This window comes from Mauremys mutica, chromosome 10 (assembly GCF_020497125.1).
Source record: "Mauremys mutica isolate MM-2020 ecotype Southern chromosome 10, ASM2049712v1, whole genome shotgun sequence".
NCBI classification, from domain to species: Eukaryota; Metazoa; Chordata; order Testudines; family Geoemydidae; genus Mauremys; species Mauremys mutica.
Genome location: NC_059081.1, coordinates 17,133,122 through 17,144,296, shown reverse-complemented (window position 1 = coordinate 17,144,296; position 11,175 = coordinate 17,133,122).

Below are 11,175 nucleotides of genomic sequence, written 5' to 3'. Positions count from 1 at the left end.
CACATTGGGCCCAATAGACACAAGTCCACACTGATAGTGGTGTGATGTCAGGAGGAGCTCCAGGAAGGATTATGTCTTGGAAAGGACACGTTTTCACCCAAATCTCCTGCCTGCAGAAGAGCACCCTTCATAAACCATGAGATGCTGGGACCTGTCCTTCCTTCCTTCATGGCATGCCCAGTCAGCATCATGGACTAGTGTCCGTGGGGAAGTGGCCATGATCCCACTTTTTCTCACCCCTTCTGGAGAAATTTGCACTCATGGGGGCACTGAATGAGTTTCTTATTCTGCTTTACTGGATTAAATATGATAGAGCTCTGGAATGACCAAAAGGAATTATCATCTATGGCTCTTTGATGATCACGAAATAAATTTGCGCTCATGATTCATTTTATGCTCATGTATTTCACAGTGGGTATGGATGGGGTGGAATTTATTCACTAGGTAATAATTGGAGATATACCAATCTCCTAGAACTGGAAGGGACCTTGAAAGGTCATGGAGTCCAGCCCCCTGCCTTCACTAGCAGGACCAATTTTTGCCCCAGATCCCTAAGTGGCCTCCTCAAGGATTGAACTCACAACCCTGGGTTCAGCAGGCCAATGCTCAAACCACTGAGCTATCCCTCCCCCCAGCAGCTGTAGCGGCATCTGCAGTGGCGGGGTTGGGCCAGTAGATGCTGTAATTGCAAACCTTCTGGTCTCTCCTCCAGTCTACCCCTGACCCTTCCTTCTTGTTGCTGGCACAGAGGGGGTGCCCAGCCTTTCTTGCTCCCACACCACTCTCTAGCCTCTTCTACCCCTATGTGGTAGACCCATGTGTCCAGCCCACATGTGGACTTCTTGGAGGGGTTTTTGGCCAACATACATTTTGAAAACAGGTAATGAGAGAAAAAAAGGTTTGCTCCCCGCCCACCCCCATTTATGAAACCAATGTACAACCCCAAATAGGGCCTGATGGAGTCCACGAGTAGTATGCAGGAAGCCAAGACAATGGAAATCTGTGGTGTCACCTTGTCTTGAGTACCAGAAATTGAGACCGAAAGGGTGAAATCCAATGAGGTTTTATTTAGACAACCAGCAGGCAGCTCCAGAAGCAGCTGCAGTAGTAGTCCCTGACTCCAGCCATGACACACACTCTCACACTTACACTCCTTGCTTCCTGTTAAGAAAAAAATAACTCAAAGACCACAACTCCCAGCATGCAGTACTGGATCTATCAATACCACCTTTTCCCCATCTTAAACCCTATCTTACAACAACAGTAATAATACAATCGCTTATTACTATAGTAATAAACACCAATTAAGTAATTAGCAAATAAATAAACAATAACTAAGAATAAATGGTTAGGTAACTATAATTAAGCTTCCAATTATAACTGAGTGCTAATCTCCTTTTTCATTAGTAATTACATACCATAGTCTCTAGTCCATGCAGGTAGCTGTCTGACTCTGATAGCGCGTCTGTCAGGCCCAATGTTCTGTCAGTTACCCAGTACTGTCAGTGGCAAAGTAAAATCATCGGCCCCAGTTAGATGGTCTGGAACATCTTTGCTTTGCTTTTGGTGCAGGTGCAAGATGAATAAACAGCATTTGATACCTGACCATTTGACAGCTTGTAAGTGGAAGGTCCTTTCCTCCCGCAACCCCCACAACAATTTTCAATGGAAACATGAACCCGGGTTCTCCTTTTCATAAAATTCCAGGTTTTCATACTCTTACAAATGAACTAAATTCAATTTTCAGTTCCTCAGCCTCACAATGTTTCTGTATATATTTATATTTTTGCTGTTTCTGTTGAACTGTTTACCTCCTATCCAGCTACACAGATATATCAGATGTAGGTCCCTGTAATCGATGCAATAATTCAGTAGCTGACCTTTGCGTTATGGCATGGTGTACAGCCCTATAGACTTGTAAGAAATCTGTAGTGAAGGTCATCCGTGCTTTTCTTGCCAACATGTTGTTGTTTTGCAGACTGTCTTTCAAACATCTGTTGAATTGTTCAGTTTCTCCATTTGCTTGAGGGTAATACATGGATGATCTTCTATGTCTAATATTTCTCTCTGCCAGAAAAGTTTGACGTTCCAGTGAGGCAAATTGCATTCTGTGGTCCAATACTAATTCTTTCAGGTTCCCTTTCTTGCTAAAGGGAAGAACTTGACAAGAACTTGATCACTGTAGCAGAGGTGACTTGTAATATAAATGTAACTTCTGGCCATTTACTGAAGTAGTTGATGTAGGTGATATAGCGACAGTCATTTGGCACATTGTCCGATGGCAACCTTTTCCTTCCTGCATCTGTAAGAGGAACAGATAGTAATGCATGACCACCATCTTGTCATGCAATTGGCAAGTAATGCACATTTTTATAGGTGCTTCAGCTTGTGCATCCATTCCCAGCCACTAATACGTAGGTGCTGTTTCATTGTTACAATCCCTTGATGTGTGATGTGCCAGGTGTATGAATTTTGGCTGCAGTTCATCTGGTACAACCAGCTGGTAAGTACCTTATCATGCATCCATCTTGTAGAGAAAGTTTGTTGCATGCTCTGAAGCAAGATAGCAAAGCTGGGTCAAGGCATTTGGGATTTTGTGACCATTTTGTCATCAGCAGTTCCTGCAATTTTTGTTGAATTGGGCAGGCTAAGCAAGTAGATTTGAATTGTTATGGCTGTGAGAGTCAAGCCAGGCCATCATTCAGATTCTAAAGAACCAGCCTGTACTAATTTTTTAAGCTCTTGTGATACTGCATCCCTGGCTGAGAATGGTAGATGGTACAACTTCTATTGCACAGGTATCACATTAGGTCGAAGTGTAATTTTGTGAACAAATCCAAATGTACAGCCAATGGTTTCCTGTGCGCTATCCTTGTTAAGAGCAGAGACTAGAGTTTGTGGTTTTAGTGGTGTCAGGTGGGGCAGAAGCAATGCACATTGACTACCCATGCATGTTCAGTGCAGCAAACAAATTTTCCCTCAGTAGGAGTACCCCTATGGATGATATCAAATTCCACTGGTACAGAGTATGTATCAAAAGAGCACAGGAATGTGGTTCATCAAGTTCCACACTAAGCCTAAGCCTGGTTCAGCATGTGGCACATGTCCAAAATATATTGCAAATAAATCCATTCAGGTAGTATTGAAATTGTTGAGCCAGTGTCCAATGTTAATTCCACCACCTGGAGCTTCCCTCATGCTATAACAGAAACATGAACAGTACATACTATTTTATGTCCGCAATGTGTGTGGTTCTGCTTTCATCCACACTCAAAACAGTAACACCAAGCCCAGTGCTGCAAGCACCTGTTGATTAGGCTGCTTGCTTTAGCATAGCTTAGCAAACTGTCTGGTCTTTTGGCAGTGACTGCAGTGAGCTCCATGTGCAGGACATCCTGTGTAGTTCACAGTGTGTTCTGTAGATCCACAGTGGTAAGGTACTTTGCCTTGTGCGTTTTGAAGTTTTTTTTTTTTTTTCCTGGTCTGGTAGCTGTTTATTGTGCCAGGGGAGTGCCCGCTCCGTTGATCCATGGGGGTCACTGCTTGCCGTTGCCATTGATGGGCCGGTCACGGTGGGCAGCTGACTCCAGGTAGGTGCGCAGGCGGGGCCGGGCACTCACCCACTCCACGTAAGCGGCCAGCAGAGGGCAGGAGGCCAGGCAGCTGGGTGCCAGCACCAGGTGGTTCCGCAGCAGCTCCACCAGGTTATAGTCTACAAAAGAGATCTGATCTCCGACGATGAAGGCCTGGCCAGCGCGGTTCTGGGACAGCAGGGTCTCAAAGGGGTGCAGCTGCCCTGGCAGTGCCTCCACATAGGCCGCTTTATTGCTGGGTCTGTAACCTCCCATTTGCATCGCCCTAGTAATTTTTTGACTTCCTTGTTGTAGTCCATGTCTGTAGTGGTTGCATGGCCTGGATCGGACCTGCTGGGCCTGGACTCATTATTTTCTCCTCCACTATAGCTGACGCAATGTGATGAGCAATACTTATCGTCTTCTGTAAGATCAGGTCCCATTCAAGTAGTAAGCACAACTAATATGAGGCACAACTGTTTTTCTCCCCAAGTTGATCTCAGATCATTTTGTCTGCCATGTTGCCAAAATCGCATTCAATTCCCTTAAGGCAGCAATATACTGATCTGTCAATTTCCCCTAGTTTCTGTTCACGCTGGGAGAATTTGTAGTGTTCAGCTACCACATTTACTTTAGTCACAAAAAATTCTTTAATGCAGCAAGTGTAGTCTCATATTCATCATCCAGAAAGGGAAGCTTGTAAAATATATGCTGCCCTTCTGCTCCAAGGCAGTGAATAAGCAGAGCACGTTTTTTGTTTCAGAAAGTTCTGTCAAAGACACAGTTCTCAAACACACTAATCCAAGCATTAAAAGCAACTGGCTGGTCACTCGGGCTTTGAAGAAAGGGTGCAGATAGATTCAGGGGCAGGAGAGTCACCCTTATTGCCAATTTGTTGAGTAGTGGAAGTTGAGACCAAAAGGGTGAAAGCCACCAAGTGGTTTGTTTGTTTAGACAAACACCATGCAGCGCCAGAAGCAGATGCCCTGACTGTCAGCAGCCATGACTGTCACACACATACTTCCTGCTTTCTGACTCACACTACTACAACTTTCAGCATGCAATACTGAATCTAACAACACCCACACTGATTGTTTGGCAAAGTCTCTGGTTGAGCTCTCACACTCAAACTATTAAAGAAGCAAACAGTGCCTTGCTAAATTGGTTTCTGAGTTATTGTTTGGTTATTCAAAGTCCATATAGTACTGTGGTTTTCTTCTTTCCTCTCAAAACACCAGTATGGCTTGAAACAGTTTCCATGACTTCTATTTAAGAAACCCAGCCTGCTTTGAGACTGAACCTGTCTGCTACTATCTAACTTACAACTTTCTATTTTATCTTTGGTTGCCAAACATAGAATCAAAGAAGATTAGGGTTGGAAGACCCCCTGCTCAAAACAGGACCAACCCCAACTAAATCATCCCAGCCAAGGATTTATCAAGCTGGGTCTTAAAAACCTCTAAGCATGGAGATTCCACCACCTCCCTAGTTAACCCATTCCAGTGCTTCATCAACCTACTAGTGAAATAGTGTTTCCTATTATCCAACCTAGACCTCCCCCACTGCAACTTGAGACTATTGCTCCTCGTTCTGTCATGTGCCACCACTGAGACTAGCCTAGCTCCATGCTCTTTGGAAGGCTACTATCAAATCCCCCCTCACTCTTCTCTTCTGCAAACTAAATAAGCCCAGTTCCCTCAGTCCTCTCCTCATAAGTCATGTGTCCCAGCCCCCTGATCATTTTCATTGCCCTCTGCTGGACTCTCTCCAATTTGCCCACATCCTTTCTGTAGTGGGAGGCCAAAACTGGACTCAATACTCCATCAATACTCCATTCGGCCTCACCAGTGCCGAATAGAGGGGAATAATCACTTCCCTCGATCTGCTGGCAATGCTCCTAGTAATGCAGCCTAATATGCCATTCACCTTCTTGGCAACAAGGGCACACTGCTGACTCATATCCAGCTTCTTGTCCACTGAAATCCTCAGGTCCTTTTCTGTAGAACTGCTGCTTAGCCAGTTGGTCCCCAGCCTTTAGCGGTGCATGGGATTCTTCCATCCTAAGTGCAGGACTCTGCACTTGTCCTTATTGGGCCAAAAGAAATCTGATGAGGTTCAATCTTCCAATTTGTCTAGGTCACTCTGGACCCTAACCCTACCCTCCAGCATATCTACCTCTCCCCCCAGTTTAGTGTCATCTGCGAACTTGCTGAGGGTGCAATCAATCCCATCATCTAGCTCATTAATGAAGATGTTAAACAAAACCAGCCCCAGGACCGACCTCTGGGGCACTCTGCTTCATACCAGCTGCCAACTAGACACTGAGCCATTGATCCACTATCCATTGAGCCTGACAATCTAGTCAGCTTTCTATCCACCTTATAGTCTATTCGTCTGCCCATACTTCTTTAACTTGCTGGCAAAAATACTGTAGGAGACCATATCAAAAGCTTTGCTAAAGTCAAGGAATATCACGTCTATTGGTTTCCCCATATCCACAGAGCCAGTTATCTCATCATAGAAGGCAATCAGGTTGGTCAGGCATGACTTGCCCTGGTTGAATCCATATTGACTGTTCCTGAACACTTTCCTCTCCTAAGTGCTTCAAAATGGATTCCTTGATGACTTGGTCCATGATTTTTCCACGGACTGAGGTGAGGCTAACCAGTCTGTAGTTCCCCGGATTCTTCTTCTTCCCTTTCTAAAGATGGCTACTATATATGCCTTTTCCCAGTCATCTGGGACCTCCCCCGATCGCCACAAGTTTTCAGAGATAATGGTCAATGACTCTGCAATCACATCAGCAAACTCCCTCAGCACCCTCTTAAGCATTGCATCCGTCCCCATGGACTTATGTATGTCCAGGTTTCCTAAATAGTCCTTAATCTGTTCCTTCACCACTGAAGGCTGCTCACCTCCTCCCCGTACTGTGTGCCCAGTGCAGCAGTCTGGGAGCTGAACTTGTCTGTGAAGACCGAGGCAAAAACAGCATTGAGTACTTCAGCTTTTTCCACATCATCTGTCACTAGGTTACCTCCCCTATTCATGGTCACTACTCCTAGCCCCATTTGGAAATTTAGACTTTATGATGCTAGTTTTGTACTGTTCCTGCAACTTTACTCCAGCGAGACACCTATGTTTCTGGAATAGCTTATGGTATCTATGGAGTCTAGTTCATAACATTTGCTGCAATGTTGACGATGAACTCTCCTAATATGGCCCACATTAGTGTAGGTTTTATCAAATACTGCTCTGGACATATTTGTATTGGTCTGCACTATAATACTTTGCCTTGGCAATGTACAACGCCATATGTCTGGGGATCTCAAAGGGCTTTACAAACTGGGGTACATTGTTTATGGATTTACAAAAAGTACTGTATCCTTGCAGTTCTTACATCTGAAATCTCATTACTTCTGAATACTTTCCATTTATAAACTGGAGGGATAGATGAGTTAAGAAAAAAATTGTAGAGTGCCAACTGTGCTTGTGCAGAGTGTTTTAATTATCCAGACACCTGTCCACTACCATCTTATAGTGTTTCATATAGGTCATTGAACAGCCAGATGATGGTAATGACTTTCATTCACTATCATCCTGGCGTGAATTTGAAACCATGATCCAGAGGTGAAAGGCTAAAATTTCAATTACCAATACTCCAAGTCCTCCAATTCCCCATATTACACTGGTGCTAGAAGTCCTAAATTTCACATCTGTGGAACATTTATAAATTATGACATATTAAAAGATCAGCTTAAATCACTGAGAATTTTAGCATCTGTTAATAATTGCTACTGAAGGAGACTATTAAAAGGTAAACTGGCTAAGAGTGTCTTTAATAAACACATTTCTCCCTTATGTCATCTGTTCCAAGATGTTCCATGACTATGTCCTAAAACTGCACAAGCAAAGGAAAATGCTAAATGGACTGGACAAGGAAAAACAACAATAGAACACCATGGAAAGTCTCAGGCTGGCCATTCTCCTTGTCTCTCCACTCAAGAATCCTTACAGTTCTCTTCTGTTAAACTAATACACGACTAATTAGTTTCCCCAAAGCTCAAATTCTGTCATGTTTTTATTGGTTGTGTATCTAACATCATGATGCGCTTTATGGGAAACAATTTCCTCAGTTCCATTTACCAGTCTTTAATCAAGTGAATTGCATTTCTTCTCCATTATCACAAGAAAAAAATAGCTTTAACCAGCCAGTACTGAAAATGTATGGGCTAGATTCTGACTTTAGGCACAGCCCTCGGCAAGCTATAGTGCATAAGCTGCACCCCTCCAGGGGTAGCCATGGGAAGCATTGTGACTCAGACACACCTTTGGAACACAGTTCCTCCCTGGCTTCTTCCTTGCTCTCTTGGGTGTGTGTGGAGGAGGGGGAGGAAAAGGAATTTTACAGCTGGTCCATACTACCCGTAAGTTACTAGAGTCTCTCTGTCGCCTACTGGCTCAGCTACTTTGGCCAGTGAATAGTGTGGAGCCAAGGTGCTGCCCCACTCTCCATCCACCTGCTCTGGGAAGGGAGTAAGCAGGCAAGTGGCTCTGCTTATTCTCGTATGTTCAAACTCAAGTCTGAGTTGCCTACACATGGGACACAGGGGTATTCTTGCTCCCTTGCGTGGCTATGTTGTCCAAGTTGCAATCTAACCCTTGGTTGTAGCTTTTGTTACTGAGAGATTCTACAACCAACCATTTTAAATAATGATGAGCAAGTGCTCTTTATTCTGCCATATTGTTTGTATGTGAACTTTTCCTTGAGTAGAAAATCTAGAAGAATCTTTACATACACAATGTATTGGGCCAAATTCTTTTCCCAGTTACATCCATACAACCTCATTTACTTCAGTGGAATGGCATAGGTATAAATTAGGGTTGAGTTTGGCCCTCTGTCTACTTTGTCTACTCTGGAGGCAGAATCATGGGAAAAATGACAGCGAGGAAGCCAGATGGTGGCTAGATAAGAATAACAATACCTTATTTTGGGGGAGTTCTATGGCCTGTGTTATACAGGAGGTCAGACTAGATGATCACAAAAAGTCCCTTCTGGCCTTGGAATCTATGCTGTAACAACAGCATTTGCAAAGCATATTTCATCAAAGCCACTGACAAAAATGAACTAATCCTTAAACTACCCTATATGAGATGTATTATTATCGTCACATTACAGGAGAGGAAACCAAGGCAGGGAAAATAAGTGATTTGCCCTAGGTAACACATTTAGTTTGTCAGAGCTGGGATAAGAACTTGGGGTCCTGATCATCTGGTCAGTTACAGGCGAGTAACTTCAACAGCTAGTGTGGTCAAGTCCAAGGAGTTTTTGACTTTCATGCTGATCCCACACTTTTCCCTTTCCACCTTCCTAAGAAATAGAAGACTGCCATTATGCTTAGTGTAGATGTGTGTATGTTGTTTTCCTGATCGTGTGTTGTAGGGTGTAGTTTTTACCCCTGAAAAAGCACCTTGGAAAACAGTCACATCAGATAAGAGTAACTGGCAGCCATTGCCTCCACAAGAAAGAGAGATTGCATTATCTCATGCTAATGTGACCACCACCACAAGACATACAAATGTTCCTCAAACAACAGTGGGTGAGTGACCTTTGAAATTTAAAATAAATAAAAACTTAACCTCTGTTTCCCTCCATCCCCTCCTTGTACTCTCGCTCCATTACCTTAGTGTTATTGTTAATGGTAGTCTGCCATATCATCTACATTTCTGTTTTGTGTCATTTGAAATAACTGAGTGCAGACTCGTTAAAGAGATCAGTAGGATGACATAAAAACAGAAGAGTTATCAACCTCTAACTAGGAGTTTCATGAGCGTTTTAAAATTTACATTTTTATTAGGTTTCTGGCAGATGGCAAGAATGGGAGTCAGTCTGTGACAGCCAGTGCTCTCACAGAGAAGTTGCAGTAAGGCACTGGCAGCAGCTGACTGCTGGGGGGAAAGGGAGGGGCTGTTATTTATATTTTTCTGAAGCTAAGCTCTCACCCTAATATAGATCAGCCACTACAATGCAGTAAAAGAGAATTGTAGAAGAAAGAGATGGAAAAATCCTATTAGGGTCTGTCATCTACCCTGTCAGTGTAACATTGTTCCCTATAGTATATTTTATTGTCCCTTATCCTGTCTCGTTTTTAATATCACAAGTATTTGACCAATTCCCTTGGAAGATGATACCAGAGTCTATATTGGATTTCACTATAGGTAGTTTTCTCCTACTACTCAGTGTCTTTTTTCTCCCCTTTTTTTCTGTTTAACTTCATTGTACGAACCCTAATCAATTCCTCATTGTCTGTGATGTTTGTATACATCTCTCAGATAGGTGTAGATAGTTATGCTCTCCCATCCCTTCCTCCTCTCGTAATTGTTTAAAACAACGATGTACAGCTTTGTTAACCTTTCTCCACATCAGCCAGGGCCTTAATTATTTTTATTGCTGTACAACAGCCCAATGAACACAATCAGCAGTATGTTGGTTTCTAAGGGTAACATCCTGGCCCTGTTGAAGTCAATGGGAGTTTTGACATTGATATTAATTGGGCCAGGATTCCATCCTAAATTCAGAGGAATCATTGCATCATGCAAGACATGATGATTCCCTTCTTCCTCTACTCCAGCTTCTCAAACCTTTAAATTTTGATTGATAGATTAATGTTATAAATACATCGGAGTGTACATTTGCTTTTGAAACTATTGTGTGTTTCAGATTTGTATCAAAACTAGGTGGGTTCCCTGGGCTAGTGCCCATACCTCTCACGTAAAAGATTGACTGGTAATGTGGAAGGGTGGCTGGCCCTTTAAGGAGAGCTGGGGCTCAGTTTCACAGCCAGCCAACCCTCCTCCCAGGTGGGGAAAATTTAGTCATGTTACTCTGAGATAGATAAAGGAGAGGCCTGGTTAGTGAAATGGACACCTCACCTGGCAGGGGATGGGGGGCTGCAGAGGATAGGAAGGCTGCTGAAAGAGATGTGGGAGCTCCTGCAGGAAACTGTGGAACTCAGGGGAGGTAGGGCTAGGAGTGGCCTGCTAAAGCAGCGAATGGCCCTGGGCAGGAGGACGTGGGAGAGGCTTGAAAGACTTTCAAGTGAGTCTGGGCAGGGCTTGATGAAGGATGAATACCTGAATTTTGAACTTGAAGGACTTTATTGTGGAACTGTTTATGATAATAAACCAGCCCGAGTAGGGATGTTGTTGGCTGCCAGAAAACCGTTGTGAAATTACCGAGAAGCCCTAAAGAAAAGGAAACTGAGGCAGGGATACTGCAAGGTATCTCCAGGCCATGAAGTGGTGCTCTGGAGGCAGTGACCCTGATACCGTTGAGTTTCTGTTTTTGTTTTAATGTTGCAGAATTCAAGCAGTTAAAAGGAAAAATAATAGGTGCAAACGATATTGCAGAGGTATTTTTTTAAAAATAAAAGCTGAAACAGGATCAGAAACTTAACAATTCTTATTAATTCAATATATTGCTTGAAGAGTGGCTAAACATATCAGTATTTTATAATAAAAAAAAACTTCTTTATATTCCAGATGTCTGTTTCTTTTCTTATCTTTTTCATATTATAGAAATATCTAGACTTGTAAGACTACAATA